Below are 20204 nucleotides of genomic sequence, written 5' to 3' on the forward strand. Positions count from 1 at the left end.
TACACAGTGGAGGGGGCATGGAATTGATAGTGAGAAAATGAAAGTGGCTCATTCTAAGAAGCAATCATCAGCTAGAGACTAGGTCCAATTTCTTGCAAAAATTGAGCTATAGTTCATATTAGCATCAAATACCAGCCAGTATGCTAAATCTTGCATAATAACATAAATCTTGAATAATAACAGTATTTAATTCTCAAAACAATCTAAGGTAGGTACTGTTGCCACCTGTTTTCCAGTTGAGGAGATCAAGGCTTTTAATGATTAGGCAATTTGCTCAAGTTTACACAAAAGTCAGTAGAAGAATCAAGGAACATGGGTAGTACCCTGTCTTTAGGGTTTTCTATTTCCCAGGGAGGCATCTTCCAATTCATAGAAGTGATAAACCATTTAGTTATTGTATAACAATAGCATCCTCTGGAGGTGCGTCTTCCATAGATAGCTTTGGGTAGTGTATTATAGGGCCCAGTGAATCTATTTTGTTTGTTTTTCAAAATGGAGTGGAAAATAATACAAACCACCATAAAGATGACAAGTTTGAAGAAACAATATGAACTCTTTCAGACAAAGGGCATTTCTTTAAACACACAGAAAATATCCCAGCAGCAAAATCTTTTCCTTGTAATAAAAAATCAGAGTTTCTAAATTAAAAAAAAAAAAAAAAAGACTTCAAAATGGGTAGTTAGCAATTTAGTAGCTTTTGGAAGGAGATCATATTACCTGAGGGAATATGTATAATTGAGGAACCATGAAAAATTTGTAAAAAGATAAATGTATTATCGAGAGTCTGTGAACTAAGAGATCCTATTCATTTTTTGTGCAGAATCATTTTGGAAACAACTTTTTCGTGAAATGGGAAAGAAGAGATGACCATTTATTTGTTTGTTTGTTTGTTTATTACAGCTTAAAAGGCAGTTTATAAATTGAGTATGATGTAAATTAAGGAAAGCCACAGCTATTGCATTGTAAATGCTATTATTTTTCTATTTAGCTACTGGTATAAAAGCCTACAGATTTAAATTTTTGCTTTTTGGCAGAGTAGGACATTTAATTATTTGGATATTCTTAGAAAACACAGTTGAGTCCAGAAATCAATTACAAAAGAGATGTTCTTTCTTTATTTAATTTTTCATACAACACTTTCTATTTGTCCCTGAACAGGTTTTGCAAGAAAAACTCTGCTTATTCCGTAGGCAGGTGGCTCCCTGCTCTGCTGTTTTGGAGCTTCAATCACTAGTGACATACCTGCAATCCACAAAGTCCTGGGTGTCTCCTTTAGCTATCATCATCTGAAAGACATCTAAAAGGGCTTTTTAGTGCTTGAGAGCATTAGGTTTCATTTCTTGCATTCCACAATGTAAGTGGAAAAGTTGATCCACACTGACATGAAGGGCTCAGTTCTGCATGAACTTTTTGTTTTTCCACCAGAAATAATCCTTTCTTTCTTTATTTTTTGTATAAGGCTCAAGTTCATCTAAAAATTGTTGACTCTTTCCTAGAGACATGTAGTCTAGCAAAAGTAAACCCATCCCACTGAAATTGACATCAACTAGCAAAGGCATGGCTATTTTTAATAATAGAGACATGTTTGCAGAATGACTAAACTTGCTAAGCAGCAAAATATAGACAGTGTGCTGAGATCAAGAAGAGTCAATCAGCAGCCACTCCTGTTGTTTTTAAATAGACTTACTATGCTTTTAAAAGAGAATTATTTCAATAAAACAATCCACAAATAAATACAAAACAAAAGGGCAAATGTAGAGACATATTGCAAGTAAGCATGCATACCAAAAAGGTAAGTGCAAATTAGATTTGAATATTCATGAGTCACAAATCATTGACAGTTTGAAATAATGCAAAACAGCTTTATAAATGAGGTTAAGGCAAGGGACATCAAAGAAATGCATCGCTAAATCAATAGCTGTTTGATTGTGCATATACTTGTAAATTGTGGTTACCGTATTTGTGACATGGGAGAAAAAATACTGTGTATCTGATGAAGGAGGAAGAAACATAAATATTCCCTTTGTATGTTGTATTTTTGCAATTCGTCATGCACTTGGAGACCAGCCAGGTATAAAGTGGTTGGACATCATATTTCCCTCCCAAGACAGAGTTTCCTTTTCAGAGACCTCTTTTCAGGCCTATGCCTGAAGAGCCCTTGCTTGCTCTCCTAAATAGAATTCAACACATAAGGATTCTCATACAGCTCATTTCTAAACTAGCATCTAGCATATGTAACTAGAGAATGGCCCAACTTTAAATCTCTTCATGAAAAAATAAACTTCCCTTGGACAGCATATAGTTTTGATGAATGTTGTTCCATTTAAAAGGGACAGATGAAGCAAGAGTGTTAAGAACAATTTATAAGAACACTTTAATAACAGTAAGAATATTTTGATAACAATGTACCTGAATACTTTAAAATGATTGGAGATGTAAAATGTAGACAACTTTGCAACTTAAATAAAAACTTTTCATTTTACTCAGCAAGTAACTAATCATTAATTTGATACTGATAGTGGCTTTTTGGGATATGTGTCTATTTACATATAGCAGGTGTGCAGAGCAATATTTGAAATAGACTTATAAATTAATGACTTATTTAGGGCTTGCCTTAAAGTAGAATCACTTACAATTAATTTCTCTTGGAAGTTTATGCTTGGGTTATTATCTGTAAGTTATGGAGTATTTCTCTAATGCACTACTCTGCAAGTCTCTTTATTGTGTTCTGTCTGCTTTCTTGGATGATTGATGAAGTTACTGATATCATATGAAAATCATGGCACACAATAGCACTCATTTGGAAGAGGCTGGGGGATTGTGGTCTGTTTAGAAAATCAATCTCTATCTTTTTGCTGGGCCATGCTTTAAGGCAGGCATTTAAATTGGAGAGGTATAATCCAGGTGAGGCATAACTGGAAAGAGAGACTTTTGCATTTTCTACAATTTCCTCCTAGCAAAGAAACTAAGATGACTTCTATGTTATTAATAATCAAGAATCTCCAAAAGTTCCAAAAGCAATGGCATTGATAAAGTTAAAGCCTTTATTGAAGTCTTAAATTACAATTTGTCAGTATTGTCATATTTAGCATTATATTTTTAAATCATACCTTGTTATTTTTATGCTATAGCAAAAGTTTGACACTCCAAAGTTATTAATTCATTTAATCTTAATAAGCAAGTATTGCTAATACTTATTTCAGTAAATGTTTTGTCATAATATTAGTATAAAACCATTTAAAGTCTCCAAACTTCTTCATAATTATTTATCTATAATATTTCACTTAATGTAATGTCAGTAGCAGGGGTCTGTGAAGGAAAACAATATTTTTCTCCCCTAACGAAATTGATTTTCCATTAAGTTATAGGTACTAGACTTTCAATACCTATATATTTGATGATTTTCAGTAAGTCCTTTGTGTGTGTGTGTGTGTGTGTGTGTGTGTTTTAAATACTTTCTCTAAATTTAAACAACATTTTGGGCTATCCAATGAATCTAAACATTATTGTTCTCCTTCCTCACAATCTCTGAGATAGGAAAGTCATTTTAGTTTTTTTCTGCCTTTTCAAACTGAGAAAAATACCACACTAAACCTTCATTTCTATAGCAGAAAAGTGCCTGACTGGCCAATGCCACCACAGAGATGAATTTCTTTAACCTTCCTTCTTGTCTAAGATTAAGAAGTTAGAGGATGTGGGAGCTGTCATTTCTGGTAATTCAATATCAAAATGAAGGAAAGGTAGAATAAAATAAAAGACAGCATTGATTCTGAATTACTTAACAATAAATTGCTGAATTCCAATAATGTCTTATCATGAAAGAAGAAACAGTCTCTCTCCATCCTAAATGTCACCTTGGGAGACCCTTGGACCTTGTGCTCATTTTGCTAGGTAAATAGAATTAATTTTATCTTGAAAGAACAGTGGAGTGGCAGTTAAGGGACTTCCATTTCCTTTTCTGCCACTAACCACGGTGATGAACTTGTATGAGGTACTTCAAATTCTTTGGCTGTCTATTTCCTCAATTATAAAAGAGGAGGTGGGTCTAGAGGCAGCACTTTTCAAACCATGCCTCTGAGTCCCTCGGGCTGCAAAGAACCAGTAGGGTCTTGGTGGAGAAGGGAAGAAGAGCTGGTAGAACTTAGGACAGATTATTATCCTCTTTTTTTCTTGTTTGCATATTGATATTAGCAAAATTTAATTTGAGAAAAGGGAAAGGATTTTAAAAGTTTGAAAACGGTGTAGGAGTGTATCTTGTCAGTACTTGGCTGGAATTGGTGAGACCCTGGATTCAATCCCCAGCACTCACCCCCCCGCCACACACACACATACACACAGTTTGAAAATTATTGAATTTAAAAAACACTTTCTAAGATTTCCTGCAGTTTGATAATTCTAAACTGCAACCTATTTTGTTCCATAATTATTTTAATAATTATTGGAATGATAAGAATTGCCATATTCTTGGCTGTTCCTTCTAAGTAGAGACTATAAAAAGACTAGAAAAGACAAATAGGTAGTGAAATATTACAAAATTATAACTGAACTTCTACATGATGTTGAGACAACCCCTAAACATGGTCTTCACCCCTATGGACCAAGTCTGCTCCTTCCCTGGACCACAATGATGCACAGTTCCGGGGTGCCATAATGTTGTAGTGTAACTGAAGGATGCCTTTGAATGCTATCAAGCAAGTCTTCACCTACAAAGCTGTACCTGCCTTGGCTTCATAATTCTTTGACCCATAGCTACTTGTCTTTTAAGGTTTACTTTAGAGATTCTATAGTGGTCCATTCTCTGTTACTATCTCCTTTCTTCAAGAATTGCTCTCTCCTCTGTGATTTCAGGGCATTTTGCTTTGACCTTTTCTGACTACTTATGGCTTTGTGTTATAGAAAATTGTATTTGGGTATAGGTTTTCCTTTTAGAAGGCTTGTGTTTGATTTTTTGACCTAGCATATTTCTGGGGACATTGAAATTCTCAAAAGGTACTTTGAAAAAAAGTTAGCAAATTTATAATAAAGTATCCATAGAAATGATAAACTCAGTGATTTTTTCAAAACCTTGACAAAAGATAATAATCTTCTCTTTGCTATATTCCTTGACCATTTGATTTGATGCTACAAATACTATGCTGATTTTGTGCTATTCTACATGTCAAAGGATTGTCAGGTACAAACCCCATCCAGGGATCAGGGGTGTTCACAGACCTATACCTTTCATAATTAAAATATGAGGCAGTACATGATTAATGCTGTATTATAAGCATGACTAAAGTGCTTTGGGAGCTCTAAGGGTTTGAGATGAATTCAAGGACTGCACATAGAATCAGTACTTCTGTTTGGGGGACCAATAGGATTTCAGCCTGCAAAACTATAGAATAGGGCAAGGGCAGGACAGAGCATTGTAGGTGAAGGGGATTTTGCGATATATGAAAATGATTACGTATTAGATCCAGAAATAATATAGTTTTGCAGAAGTTGGGGAGAAGCCTGGAAAATTAGATAGAAGACTTGCTTAAATGCCATACTGAGCATGTTAGAATGATTTCCATGGAAAATTGGAACTTCAAAAGAGAAGCAAAAGACAGAAACTGGTTTGCAACACCGCCTGGTAGTACCGTGTAAAGAAATTGAAGGGCGAACTTTGAAGATGGGGAAACCAGTCCAAGCAAAAGATAATCTGAGGACTTAACTTGGAATGCAGCTGTGAAAAAAAGGAGAATGAACCTGACAGTAAGATAAACTACAGGATAAGAAGTTGAAAATATTTCCCAAGTATATTGAAAAGAAGATATGTAGGTGGCATTGTGACCAAGATTATTACACAACCCTTCAATCTGCTATTATTAATTTATAGTACCTTAAATGCTTTCAAAATTATTTAAAATATTAAAGAAATTAATCATTAGTAATATTCATGTTTATTTTTTACTGAGGTGGTAATGTTATTCCTAAATCTGTTGTCACACTTGTCACACTTGCCATTAGGTAATCAATCTATCAAGGGTCTTATTCACAATTCTAACAACCGATGCCTTAAATGTCTCATTTTCCTATTTTAGGGTTCGGGCCTGGAATATTTCTTAGTAACTTTAAACAGAATTCAATAACACCCATGCTGATAACATATGTGAATTTAGGACACTCTAACTTTAGTACAAAACTGAGTTTTCACTTAACATTTTATTTAAAATAATCATAAGCTATACTTTGTTGGTAAATTTTGACTTAGATACTCCTACATGCTAAAAAAAATGTCCCCGACTTAAATTGTGGAAAGTTAACTCCAGGGTGGATAGTGCTGATACAAGATACAAAGGTTGGATGTGCCTGTGTGCCAAGGGGAGCAATTCTGGTGTTTTTTCTTCTTTTTTGGAGCCGATTCACACTTGGGGCGATTTTTCCCTGAGTAACTACAGACTTGGATTCTGCTGCTTATTGGTGGAGGCTGGGTTTGCAGTCCACTTTGGAATGCAGAAGAGGAGGAGATGGAAGTCCAAAGGAGCAGGATGCCCCACCCCTCCTCTGCTTTTATTCCCTCTCTTGTTTTCCGGTCCCTTCTCACCCAGGACGTCAGAACACACCCTCCACTCCCTGCAGGACTTGCTCATCTTCACATCTGTGAGTCAGGGCTGGTGGAGCAGCTTGGTAATTTGAGAACTCTTTCCCTTAATAATATGCTCAGAAGTTTAATGATCAGTTATCTGGATCTTGATCCTATCTTTGGGTAAGGGGTCATATAAACCTTATAGGCTAAAAAAAAATTTTTTTTTTTCCTTTTTAAATAAAGCCTTCAGAAAATGAGCTGAAACATATTTTCTTAGAAATCCATTCTGGAGTCCAAAATCTTATACTACATGATTTCTGAAAACATCATTTATTAAAAGTGCAGTTTACATGCAGAGTACTATATAGAATTTTACTGATAGATGCAGGTGAATGTATTCTTATTCTCCATATGATTTTGATATTTTGGTAATTGAATTCTAATAATTCATATAGTATTGGCCAAATAAACATTTTAACTGATCAAAAAATGCTTATAATGTCAATTTTCTCTGAGTTTTATTGTATTTTTCTAAACAAATGATCAGTACTCAAAATTCCTAGGAAGCATTTTCGTCATTAAAAAGGATAAAGAGTGAGCAAGCTAGAGAGAAAGTAGGAACTGATTAACACAAAATTCAGGATGATGTTATCTATGAAGAGAAGGAAGATGGGATAGGGAGGGGTTTAAGGTTCAAAAGATGGTGGTAATGTTCCATTCCTTAAGTCAGTTATACACAGATGTCCACCTTATTTATGTGCTTGAATTTTTACATTTATGCCACAAATTTTATTTTGTGTTCAGTATTTAATAAAATCGCCTATAGAAATCACTTGGAAGACGTGGTACAAGTAATGATAATGGAATCACATTTTTTTTTTTTTTTGGTGGTGCAGGTGGTGGTGAAGCCAGGGCCTTGTGCATGCTAGGCAAGCATTCTACCAACTGAGCTATATCCCCAGCTCCTAGAATCAGTATTAAAAATAATAATAATAATAATGTGATCTATGGGATTAAGCAACTGGCTTTTCTCAAAGTGTCCTGAGTTTTCTGTTGTAATCTATTCAATAGGATTTCAGGTATCATAGGGGAAAGGAATATATAAAAACAGAAAAAAGACCTAAGAACAGGGCTTTGGAGTTCCAGGTCTTCCACTGACTCCTTGTCTGACCAGGGCAGCTACACAAACAGGAGTACTGGCTCCTATTTCACGTGGAGTACTGACAGGAATACCAGACCGTATGCTTTCTATGGCTCTTCTTAGACCTCTAATCAAAGCACACATGATGTCAATCAGTTAGCCTCAATTTCAAGTCAATCTTCATGGCATCATTTTCTTTCAAATTTACAGGTTAATATTTATTTGTTGATAAGACTGCACAAGATCTAGAGTGGTGGAGAGCTGAGACTCTTCTCAGAAGTGTTCAGCGGAGGCTCCAGTAAAGTCCTTTTCCTCAGGAATTCAGCTTAGTGTGCATTACTGTGAATTCGTTTCTATTCTTCCAGTTCAATCTTTGTTTTTCTTTTGGCAAACCTATTTGCTCTGAATAGTTGAAAAAAAACACTCTAGGCTTTATTATGAAGTGGGATCCTAATTCAGACTGAATTAAAAGTAAACTACTTGCCCTGGGTACATTCATGACTTTAGGTCTCTTCAAGCTGAAATGAAGTTGAATCAGTAGCCTGAGGTGAAGCCTCTAAATCCGTTTATTACCCAAACCCATAGAATTTCTTTGTTTTAACCCAGTATACACAAGAATGGTGGCAGAACTTCCCAGTTAACAAGTCAAGAAAGCTCTACCTCAGATAACAATCTAGCTCTTTGGGTTTACTCTTTGTGCAGCAAAAAATTTAAAACCTAAAGAGACCATTTAGATGTTTATGTTGATGACCAGATAGATTCCTTTGTTTTGTAAAAGCCACATGCCCATTTCGCCTTCCTAGGGAATTTTTGTTCTGGTACCCTATCATTATTTGCTACCAAACTTCATATCTTTTGTTTGAAGCATCTAAAAATAAAAGTAGTTGTTTAATTTTCTCATGAGCTTAATTTGGCAATTATCAAATCACATTTGTCAATACAATGACTGAATCAGATGTGACCCAGACATCAACATTTAAAAAGCCTCTGTAACCTTTCTTACTATTTCAGGTTATAGTAGCTACAAGCAAAATCTTGATTGGATCAATAAGAAACAAAAATGCACTCTCCTCTGTCATTTCAAAGTCATCTATTAAAACAACTCAAATATAAAATTTGACTGCGTTGGAATACAAATAGAACAGCATAATGAGGCTTATGTTTAGAAACACATAGAGCATTTTGGAAAGTATTTTAGGAAGAATTAATCTAATTCTAACTATTAATATTTTTCTATCCTTTGGTTTTCATTCTTGGACATGTGGGTACCATAAAAACATTATTTAATATTTATAATGTTTTTTCTTTCTTTTTTCTCTCCCTTCATTCTCTTTCTCTTATTCTAGTGCTGACACTTCTTTCTGTACAGTGAAATGCTTCAGAGAAACAATTTTTTTCTTGAGACATATGAAGCTGATGTGGAAATTGAAATGATATAGAAAATCCAGAAGGAATGACCCTTGAAATAATAATAGGAAAACTCATATTTAATTAGGATCTTGGTAAGTATGCAGAGCTTTATTAATGACTGCTTATTTACTCAGAAACCATATTTTTTTGGCAAATTAATTTAATGCTGAGATTTAGAATAATACTTAGTTCCTGTAACTGTTGAAAAGGCACTAACAATATTGTATCATGTTAAGTCTAATGGCCATTGGTAAGTCTACATAGAAATGTACAAGTTGGTTAATTAATAGCATTCATTTTGCTTTAACTATTCCTGGAGGTTCCAAACACCAGAAAATACCATTGAAGGCTTAAAAAATTGTTAAATATGGCGGAAACCCAAAGTTATTTTTTGCCGGGGCTGTGAGGAATACTTCTTATATATCTTGATATCCTATGTACAGAAAGTGACATCTACTGGAGAAAGCAGAACTGAATATTTATTTTCAAACTTTTTCTGCTAAACTTCTAGACAAGCTCTAGTATTCTCAAGGTTATTCAAATCTTGCCAAACAAAGAAATATTTTATTTAGTTCAGCATGGTATAAAGCCTGGCTTGTTTCAGTTATCATTTTCTCAAAGATGTCCTTTGGGAAAGAGTGGTTATGGGACTGGCACAAATTATCTGGTAAGGAACACTATTTAAGACTTCTGGAAAACACTGTAACACTTTCCCTTAAGGGCAAATTTGAAGTTCTAAATAATCCTGAGCCATCCTGAGCCATCCCGAGCCATTCAGCAGATTCAAACAGGACTCCTTTGTAACAATTAGTCGGAAAACATGTTTGGAAAATGTATCACTTCTTTCAGTGTCTGAAAATAGGAATTGTGAAACAAAGTATGGAATTAGAATATGCAATTTCTCTGTGATGAAAACCATCTCCATGCTTTTTTGTAGCTTAATTATTTTTATTTATTTATGTTAATAAGATATGTGTCTCACTCCATGGTCTGATTGAACCTCTGTGCTTAAGGCATCAGGGGATACTACCCAAGTGTTTTGTACTTGTGGTCAAATCTAAGAAGTGACCTAGACCCCCAAGAGAGTAATGACATCAGTTTTCATTCCTGAAATAATAATTCTCATTGTTCAAGTAATCACCTTCTCTTATAGAGGACAGAAGCCTTTTCTATCTTAATGGAAGTTACCGTAAGAGTCCATGCAAGACATTAAAAATGAGGCACAGTAACAACAGGCTGGTTAGTGACCTGCAGAAGACTTTGGCAGTGGCTAGAATTCCTGTTTTTTCTGTTGTAACCTGCTGCCTAAATGATATCCCCAAGGCTGCTTCCATATTTAGATTAGGCGTTGTAATCCTCTGTAGTGTAATGTCAGATTTCCTACTTCTAATTGTTGCTATTTTTTAAAAATTTGATTTCATTTTTTTGTAACAGTGCTCTTGCACTCCCTCTGCTGGCCTTGCTAATTAACAAAACTAGGGCCTAAGGAGTCCTGATGGGAATCAGTGACAGAGTGGGTGGCTGATTGGATGGTCTCTGTTTCATGTTGGAAATCAAATGGAAAATCATGTTGATTGGCCTCTATGTGAAGCAAATAGACCAAAAGAAAATTTTTTTGTAGGTGTCAAAAGAAATAAGCAAAAGGCATATTTTTATACCTTGAAGAAAGAATTTAATGAAACAGATGATTCACAAACCTTAAAAATATGTAGGTCTTTTCAAAACAATGAAACCAGTTATCCATATTCTATTCAAATGTGTATATATATGTAGGTACGCATATATGTATATATACATACATATATATGTTTAGTAAAAGGCATGAAAATGAGGTGGATCAATTTCGTATCTCAGTATTTACACACTGGGGGATTAAATGAAAGTTTTTCTGGCTTTGTTGGTAGGATTCTAAACCTGGATTAGAGATATAGCTGTCCAGTGGATCAGCCTCCCACATCCTAGAGTTCCATTATGGAGTTACAAAGAGAATGACAGCACTTGGCAAATCCCAGGCCTAATCACAGCACAGAGAAATGACTTTTGGAAGGTACATTACTGAGCAATTAGGACCCATTTAATAAATTACCCCTTATGGAACACTTTGAACCCTAGTGGTCTGAAGAGGTTAATGCACCTCTCACAACTGAGTGTTACTCACTTTCCAGGGGTAACTTCAAGGCCACAGTTAATCCAAACCTTCTTCTCATCAATGGCCTCTTACTCTTGAGCCACTTCTGTAGTCTGGCATCGGTAAGCCCACACACTTGCACTTCCCCCCTGCATGTCACATGCTTCACTTTCTTACAGCAGCATCCATTGGGCACAGTGCTCAGGAGGCCAAAAGACTTTATGCTGCAAATTATCTCCCTCCTTTGGCTCTCAGGCTGCTTATTTGGAAGTGTTTCTGTTTTTCTTGTTTATAGAGAGTGTTGACTTCAGAGTTCCATGTAAATGTTAGGTCTGATGTACTATACTTTCCTCTGAAATTGCTGAGTAGCAATCACATTTAAATAAAGCATGTACACAAAATTAGGTTTTAGAATATTATTAAATTTGAAAAAAAAAACTACAGTGGCTATATATTATGTGTAAGTTGTAATCTTGACTATGATTAGACACTAAAAAGCATTTAAAATATAATGATAAGAAGAAAAAAAGCTTTGTTTGATGTTAGACCTTAGTAGACTTTTTAGGTTTTTATTGTAATTCAAATTCAACTGGAGTCTTTGGAATGAAAATGTTGATGAAACACTATGTACTTTTGTTTAAAAAGGTAGTCAAGGAATGGAATTGGAAGAGATAGAAATATCCAAATATTACTGTGCATTTGTAAAGACTGCATTGCCCCCACATGCTATTAGTCTGCTGAATGGTGCTTCAAAATGGTGATCAAAATCATGACTTCTAGCACATTTATTGAATGGCTATTATATCTAAGGCTCTGGATGGATAAGACATGGCCTATGGCTCCAAGAAGCTTATGATTGTATTGTAGAGCTAGGATTTAGGAGCATGAAAAAATAACCACAGTAAGTGGCAGGGTATCATTAATATGAGCTTTGTATCCACACAGAAATCACCAACAGAATTAAGGGATGGAAGAGGAGTCTTCTTTTAGGAAGGCTTGCTGGAAAAGTGGAATTTCCTTAAGTGCTTTGTTAAGTTTTTTTATAGGGAAGCTGAAATATTGGGAAATAAAGTGAATGTCTTAACACTGAGAAATAATTAATGTTATCTTTGGTGTGTCTACAAACTTTTTTTGTGAGATGTTTGGGAGGCAACTTTTCAACATGAGAATGTAAATCAGTGACATTTTTTTTAGAATGTTTTACTTTGTTTTACCTTTGGCACACACAGGAAAGGAAATAAAACAAAATACATTTTCAGTCGAATAATGTGATATAATGTGGAAAATATTGCCTGTTGTCAACCTGATAATCAGGATACATTTTAAAGTTATTTAAAGCTAATATAACTATAAAATGCCAAGATACCTTTTCCCAGAATACTTAGTGATTCACTGGATGAGTCATACCTCTTTAAAATTTCTGCTCCTTTCATTGCACCTTGGAGATTTTCCATATTATAAACCACACTTTCTTACACGCCCATAAGAAATAAAGACCATATTTGGAAATTCAGCTTCTCCCTGAATCTATATTGCTATTGCAACGTGGATTTTTAAAGTCTGAAAATATTTTACATTTGTGCTGTTTGACTTCATTCTTATCTGAATATCAAAAAATGTTCAGGTTAGAAATATGACAGATTCTCCCCATGTCATTGTTTTGAAGGTTTGTGAGAAGACCTTAGTATTTTGTAGCACACTGCATACCCTGTGTCATTGGGTGTGACTTCTCTGTACCTTGAAAGTAACTTCTACTTTCACAGCAGAGCTGTAAGTCAAAAGTGATTCTGTATTTTTTGATTGCTGGTAAATAAATACTTAAAAAACTAGAGCCCCACTTTTAGGTAAGGTGGTGGGATGATGTTGTTCTTCATTCATACCAGAAGTTTGTGTTTACTACACAAGCAAGTCTTCACCATGTGCAACTAAACACCCTCTCTCTCTCTCTCTCTCTCTCTTTTTTTTTTTTTTTGCCACTTTCATTATTCATGCTAATGCCAGAGCAGATTTATTAATACTAGTCTGCAACTGGCATTATTCCACATACTGTGAAAATTTACATTCTGGGATAAACAACACTCACAGAAGGATAAAAGTAGCACACGTGAAAGGAAATCACATTGTCTATTGCATTTTTCCTTCCAGGATTACTAAATTCATCCAAATCATCCATCTGCAAACCTTTACTGAGTGTTTTCTGTGCTTGGGTGCAGCATCTCAGAGATATAGAACTTCAAGAGGAGTTCCTTTCTTCAAAGAACCTAGATTCTGACTGGGCAAGACTGACTTACAAGAAAAACTAGCAAACATAATTGCACTGTGTAATTACATATTAAATAATATGTTGTAAATTATTCATGCTATAGACATGTGCTGTGCAGTATGGCAGCCACTAGATGCATGTGGCTACTGAACATTTGAAATGTAGTTATTGTTAATAAAAGTGCTATATGTGTAAAATATATTCTGGAGTTTGAAGACTTAGTATGACGAAGATAATGTAAAATATCTAATTAATAATTTTAAAATACTGGGCTGAGGGTGTAGCTCAGTGATAGAGTTCATGCTTAGCATGCATGAGGTCCTGGGTTCAATCCTCATCATGTACATATGCATGTGCGTGCATGCACACACACACACAAACACACAATGATTACATGTTGGAATACTGTTTTGGATATAGTGGATTAAATAAAATACTGAAATAAATTTCACCTGATTTAAAGTTTTTTTTTTGTTTTTAAACTTACTTTTATAAAATGAAAAATTACAAACGTGGCCCACATTTTATTTCTATCAGAGAATACAGCTGTAGATCCTCACATAATGGGCCTGGCAAAATGTACTAAAGAATGTGAAACATGAGAAAGAACAGGTGGGGAGAGAAGGACATACAGGTTTCAAATTGGAAAATGAGGGGAAGAGGAGTGTGTTCTTGGATAGATTAAGGCAAATGAATAGGTATAGGATGTTAAGTACTGAAAACCAAAGTTTAAAAAAAAAATTTTGGATAATAGTGTAGATTATTTGATTATCTTACAGAGAGCAACGAATGTTGAACATTTAATCTCCTAAGAAACATAGTAACTAATTATCCAGTACTCAGAATATGAATTACATGTGCATAGAATTTTATTTAAACTCCACAACAATCAAATAAGGCAAATTTTGTCATACCTGTTTTACAGCTGAAGCTTAGATTGGCTCAGTGTTGTAGTCAGCCTTTTCAACACTGTGACTAAATGATCTGACCAGCACAATTATAGAGGAGGAAAGGTTTATTTGAGGGCTCACAGTTTCAGAGGTCTTAGTCCATAGAAGGCAGGCTCCATTCCTTGGGACTCAAGGTGAGGCAGAATATCATGGTGAAAGAGAGTGGCAGAGGGAAGCAGCTGACATCATCAGAAAGCAAAGAGAGAGAGAGAGAGAGAGAGAGAGAGAGAGAATCTCCACTCTCCAGATACAAAATATATACATCAAAACCACGCCCCAATTCCAATATCCTCAACTACATCCTACTACTTCAATTAATCCCATCAGGGATTAATCACTGATTGGGTTAAGACTCTTGCAAACCAATCATTTCTCCTCTGAACCCTCCTGCATGGTCTCACGTGAGCTTTTGGAGCACACCTCACAGCCAAACCATAACACTCAGTGAATTAGTGAACATAATATAACTAGGAAGCAATTGAAACCTTGGTGTGTCTGTCCCCAAACTTTGTGTTCTTAAACATAGTACCAGAGGCAGATTTACCATGAAGCTATGAGTTTCAAGTTCTCAGGTCCCACAATTGTGTGGGTGGAGCCTATGTGATATGTCCCCATTCTCATATGCTTCTGTAAAATTTGCCAAAATAAGCCATTTTAACCATAATCAGTTTTGATTGTTTTCTGTTTCCACTTTGAATCCCTCTTCCCTAGTCCCATCTGCCTTCATGACAGACAGAGCTGGGCTGAGATTTTTGGGATCTGGGTAGAGGGAAAGTTCAGTTGGTTATGAACTTGGTTAGCATTTAGGGAGTTTGTTCTGTATTTCATTTTTAGTTCTGTTTTTGTTTTCTTCTAGCCCCACTAGGGTAGGAATGGCCAATGGGAGTACTCTTCCTATCCATTCCACCAGTTCACTGGGGCCCTTGACCAAAGGCACACAGCCAACAGTGCAGTTACAATATTAACTTGCCCTGAATGTGTATTTTGACTACATACCATATCTTCTGGATACCAGCAGGCTGTAGATCCTGGAACGAGAGCAACAACAACAACAACAAAGTTTCAATTATACAGAGCCAGAGCTAGTTTGTGAAATATCCTCCTAATTCCCAGGTGTACAAAATTTTAAATGATAATTTGATTCTCATTGAAACCTAGTCAAAATGGAATATACTTGATTAAGCAGCTTATAACAGTAATAAAACAAAGAACATTTTTCTTTTTTGATGTGATTTATGCAAATGAAAGGTTAAGAATTTCTATACTTTTAAATATAAGTCTCAAACGGTGCTATAAACAACGTGTCTGACCATGTGAAGTCACCCTTTGGCATCCTGATGTATGGGATTCTGTTTTAGCCCAACCAATGCATCTTGTTCTGGTGGAGTCTAGTGATTCCAGACAAAGCAACACATCACAATTGCCATCTGCTGAGAAAAATGACATGAAGCTTTTCTAAACTATGAATAATAAAAATAATTTTATTAAGCATGTTAGATGAAGGAATGAATTATCTCTCTTTTATTATAAAATTATTATCATGTGAAGAAGTATGTATTCAAAATGTACAATTTTAAAGGAGGTGTCAGCTAATTAAACTTCTTCTGGACATTGTGAAGTTTATGGTGCTAATTAACCTTTAATCTTTGCAATTTGTTGTGAATTCTATCTTATTCTAAAGAAATATTTTGTAAGTTAATACTCAAAGTTTTTATTTTTTGCTGTTGCTGTTGTTTTTTAAAGACAGTCTCACAAATTGTATATGCTTTAGGCATCACAAGACCTGGACTCATTCTTGGATTGTACTACATAGCCTCACAGGAACTATTGTGGATACTGGAGAAGCAAAAACGAAATATTTAGAGGTCACAAAACCCTAAAGAAAATGTGGAGAAAAGTCTTTCTGTTATGTTACTGTTCTTGCAACTTCCCTTTGCAAAACGGTAGATTAGACAATGAGCTCTCCATTTGGCAACTAGAGAAAGTAGAATGAAGACAGACAATATAAGATGTGTCTTAAATTTCACAGCTGAGACTGAAGATCATGTTCATTGACATCACTGAGATGGGTGCAGATGCAGGAAAACGTTAATGACCAAGGGGGTGGGGGGAGAGAGAGAGAGAGAGAGAGAGAGACACTCTGAGGGAAGGAGGGTGAGGAGAGGTGAAGGAAATAAATTACCATTTATTGAGGGTCTTACTCTTTACCAGGCCCTGTGTTACTCACTCTCATATGATTATCTTAGTTAATGAATCTTCAAATGTCTGTAATATGGAAAGAAGTATCTGTGATGCATTACATTCTTGCTGCCTGATTTTTATGACTTCGTCAGACCTGTCTGGCCTGCTCATAATCCGACAAGGAATAAGGGCTCTAGAGTCACACTCAGAAAGTTCAGATAGATGGAATCATGAAAAAATTCACACATCACATTGAATGACACTGTAGAGATATTCTTCTTGAAAGTACAAATACCTTCTGCTTTGAGGAAACGTCACCTACCAGGCTGAAGACCTGTAGTCAGTCAATATATTGTATGATACATGATCCTGGTTTGCAAAATTTCAATTCTTTTTTCACTTGTTGAAAAAAAGCAGCTTAACAGATTTAGAAATATTCATCTTGTTAATCATCATGGTGTGAAGCAGGAGTTCTGATTCATATTTCTTGAAATTTTTTTTCACATGTGTTCCTAAATTTTACAGAAAACCCTGGGAACTACAAATGATTCTTTTAAAACTGCCAATCATATTTTTTAGGATTCAGAAATCTGTGCCTTATGGGGAGGATCCATATTACATTTACGTGCTGGATCAGTACTTTTTTTTTGGTGACCTTTACATTCAGAGAGCAACTGGACAGCTCTGTTTATCTGCTTGATGTCATCCTGAGAGGAACGGAGTGGCAACAAACTTTGAGGAGATATACCTAACCCTAGAAGGATATCTCTTTTGTGGTCTTATTTTGTATCAACACACAAGTAGATATGAATTATATGAGCATCTGTCCACACTCCCTGACATGATGTCCTAAAGTGTCTTTGGAACAGAGCTTGAAATTGCAATTTCTATGTTGTGGGCAAGTTGCTCTCAAATACTATTTGAAGATCTTGTCAACATTCTCCTTCCTTTTGGAAATTAGCTTCAAGTATCATCAAAGCTCCCATGTCATACTTTTCTTAAAAAAAAAATAACTAGAGGGCACTTTATGTAAGTGACACACAGACTCATAGGCAAGCATTACAGAACAAATCATCCTGAATGACTGAATTTGCATACAGGTGCAAATATGAGGATTAAATATGAGGAGTTTGCAATCCATGGATGCTTGCATCTGGTCATTTTGGTTTCTTTGGATACCACTGTGGTTTTCAACAGTGGGAATCTACATGAGACGAAAATGTGATGCAGGCAGGATGATTATGAACCTGCAACAACTGAAAGCATCCTCTCAGATAGCACCTTAGACAGAATTGGCAACTGATGGTTCTACTTGAGAGGTGCAGTAGGGTGCACTAAGTGTCCTCAAAGGCACATCGGAAATAAGTAGCTGTGCTAAGCTGTTTACATTAAAATAAATGTTCTATGCGTTCACAGCAGAGTATATTTCTAACATTGTGATGGAGTTAGAAGAAAATAATATTTTAACAGATTCTTTTATATGTTCTAATTAGTTATACATTATAATAGAATGCATTTTGACACATCATACATAAATCTCATTCTTCTGGTTGTACATGATATAGAACTACACTGGTCATGTAATCATGTATACACATAGGGTACCTTCCTACCCCCATACCCTCCCCTCCCTTCACTCTACTTTGTCTAATCCAGAGTACTTCTATTCTTCCCTAGCCCCTCCTGCTTATTATGAATTAGCATCTGAGTATCAGAGAAAACATTCTGCCTTTGGTTCTCTGGGATTGGCTTATTTTGCTTAGCATGATATTCCCCAGCTCCATCCATTTACCAGCAAATGTCATGATTTTATTCTTCTTTAGGGCTGAGTGAAATTCCATTGTGTATATATACCACATTTTCTTTATCCATTCATCTGTTGAAGGGCTTCTAGGCTGTTTCCTAGTTTAGCTATTGTGAATTGAGCTGCTATAAACATTAATGTGGTTGTGTCACTGTAGTATGGGTATAAACTGAGGAGTGGGATAGCTGGGGCAAATGGTGGCTCCATTCCAAGTTTTCTGAGGAATTCTTGTACTGCTTTCCGTAATGGTGCACAGATTTCAGTCCCACTGGCAGTGTATGAGTGTGACTTTTCTCCACATCTTCACCAACATTTATTGTTGCTTGTATTCTTGATAATTGCCATTCTGACTGAAGTGAGGTGAAATGTTAGTGTAATTTTGATTTGCATTTCTCTAATTCCTAGAGAAGTTGAACAAGAAGAAAATAATTTTAACAACATATTTTATAAGCACATTTTCTGCAAGATGTCCTTTTTACTAATTTAGGGCTACCTACACAAAATTGAAATGGATTTAATTTACAATTTTCTGGATGGAAAAGTTTAATCCAAACATTTGAATAGTTTGATATCCAGGAGCATTATCCAGAAATAGTTATCAATGGAATTTGAGGTATCAAGAGCTTGGGTTGAACTTGATGAATGAAAACTGTCCAATAGCTGTTTCAGCACAGTGTGTTGAAGTCATTCAAAATTATGCCAATCCTGCACCATATTCAAAATTAAAGTCATTTATTGCCAAGGAATTAAATGACAACTATTTTTTTTTCACTAACATCAGAAAGAGAGCTGACATTGGAAAGTGCTATGGACATTTACTAAATTAAATATCAGCATACAGTTTTTCATAAAAATTTCAAATGATATGTTTCAACACTGATCCTTTTGGGAACTTTAAACACTGGAGGAAAATAATTATTTATTATTAACTTACATATAAGTAAATTATTTAGGAATGCAAATATTTTGAATTTTTCATTACCTCAATTTTATACCAAGAAAGAAAGCTTTAAATGAATGCAGCCTGAGATGATGGCAAGCCTTGTTCCTTGACAGCTCAGTTTGTGGATTATTCACCACAGTAAAAGCTTTCTGCCTGGCAGTGCCCAGCCCTCCTTTGCATGTTTCAGAATGACTCTTTGCAGCCTGGCTCAGTGATGTGGTTTTTCCTTGTTCTTGGAGCTTCATACTTAACCATGTAATTGTAGTACCTAATACATTTTTATTCTATTCCATAGAAAGCAGAAAAAGTCTAAAAAGCCCAAAACAAACACACGAGATTCTATTTTGGATAATAAGCATTCCAGAACAATTGTATAATAAAGTAACATGAAATTGGGCAAATGGGTCACTCTTAAGAATATGCTAACTTAATTTTTAAGTTTATAACAGGAGATTTTCACTTCTGTTCAGTGTTAATGTTTGCGTCTCCACTGTGGGCAGAAGCAAAGTCATGCTGACAGAATAACCAGTAAATGGTTCTACAAGGAAGAAGGAAATGGGTTTGTTGGCAAATGACTTCATGACATGCTACTAAATTTTCATTTTTATATTTAACAATTGCTAAACAATCAGATAAAGTTTTCTAAACTCTGATTTAACTGTGTGACAGTTATTCAGTATCTCATGTGAACCGGATGTATTGGGTATAAAGAGAAAAAACACCACAAAGCAATACCAACTGCTTTTAAGTTTACAATCTTGCATCTGCCATTTATTTAAGATTGGCACTACCAGAGATGAAACCAGAATCCTCTCCCTGGGAACCAGTTTAGTG

At 35.3% G+C, this 20204-nt stretch overlaps 1 long non-coding RNA gene across 1 annotated transcript in view; it reads left to right on the top strand.

Moving 5' to 3' along the window:
• The window catches only part of LOC306653107, a 36943-nt gene extending 23009 nt beyond the window's left edge, over window positions 1-13934 (top strand). The window contains exons 2-3 of the long non-coding RNA XR_013761641.1: window positions 9038-9193; window positions 13375-13934. This is a non-coding gene — a long non-coding RNA (uncharacterized lncRNA). The remainder of the gene's footprint in view (window positions 1-9037; window positions 9194-13374) is intronic.
• Window positions 13935-20204: the final 6270 nt, after the last annotated feature.

The sequence above is a fragment of the Sciurus vulgaris genome (assembly GCF_902686455.1).
Source record: "Sciurus vulgaris genome assembly, chromosome: 2".
Taxonomy (NCBI): Eukaryota; Metazoa; Chordata; class Mammalia; order Rodentia; family Sciuridae; genus Sciurus; species Sciurus vulgaris.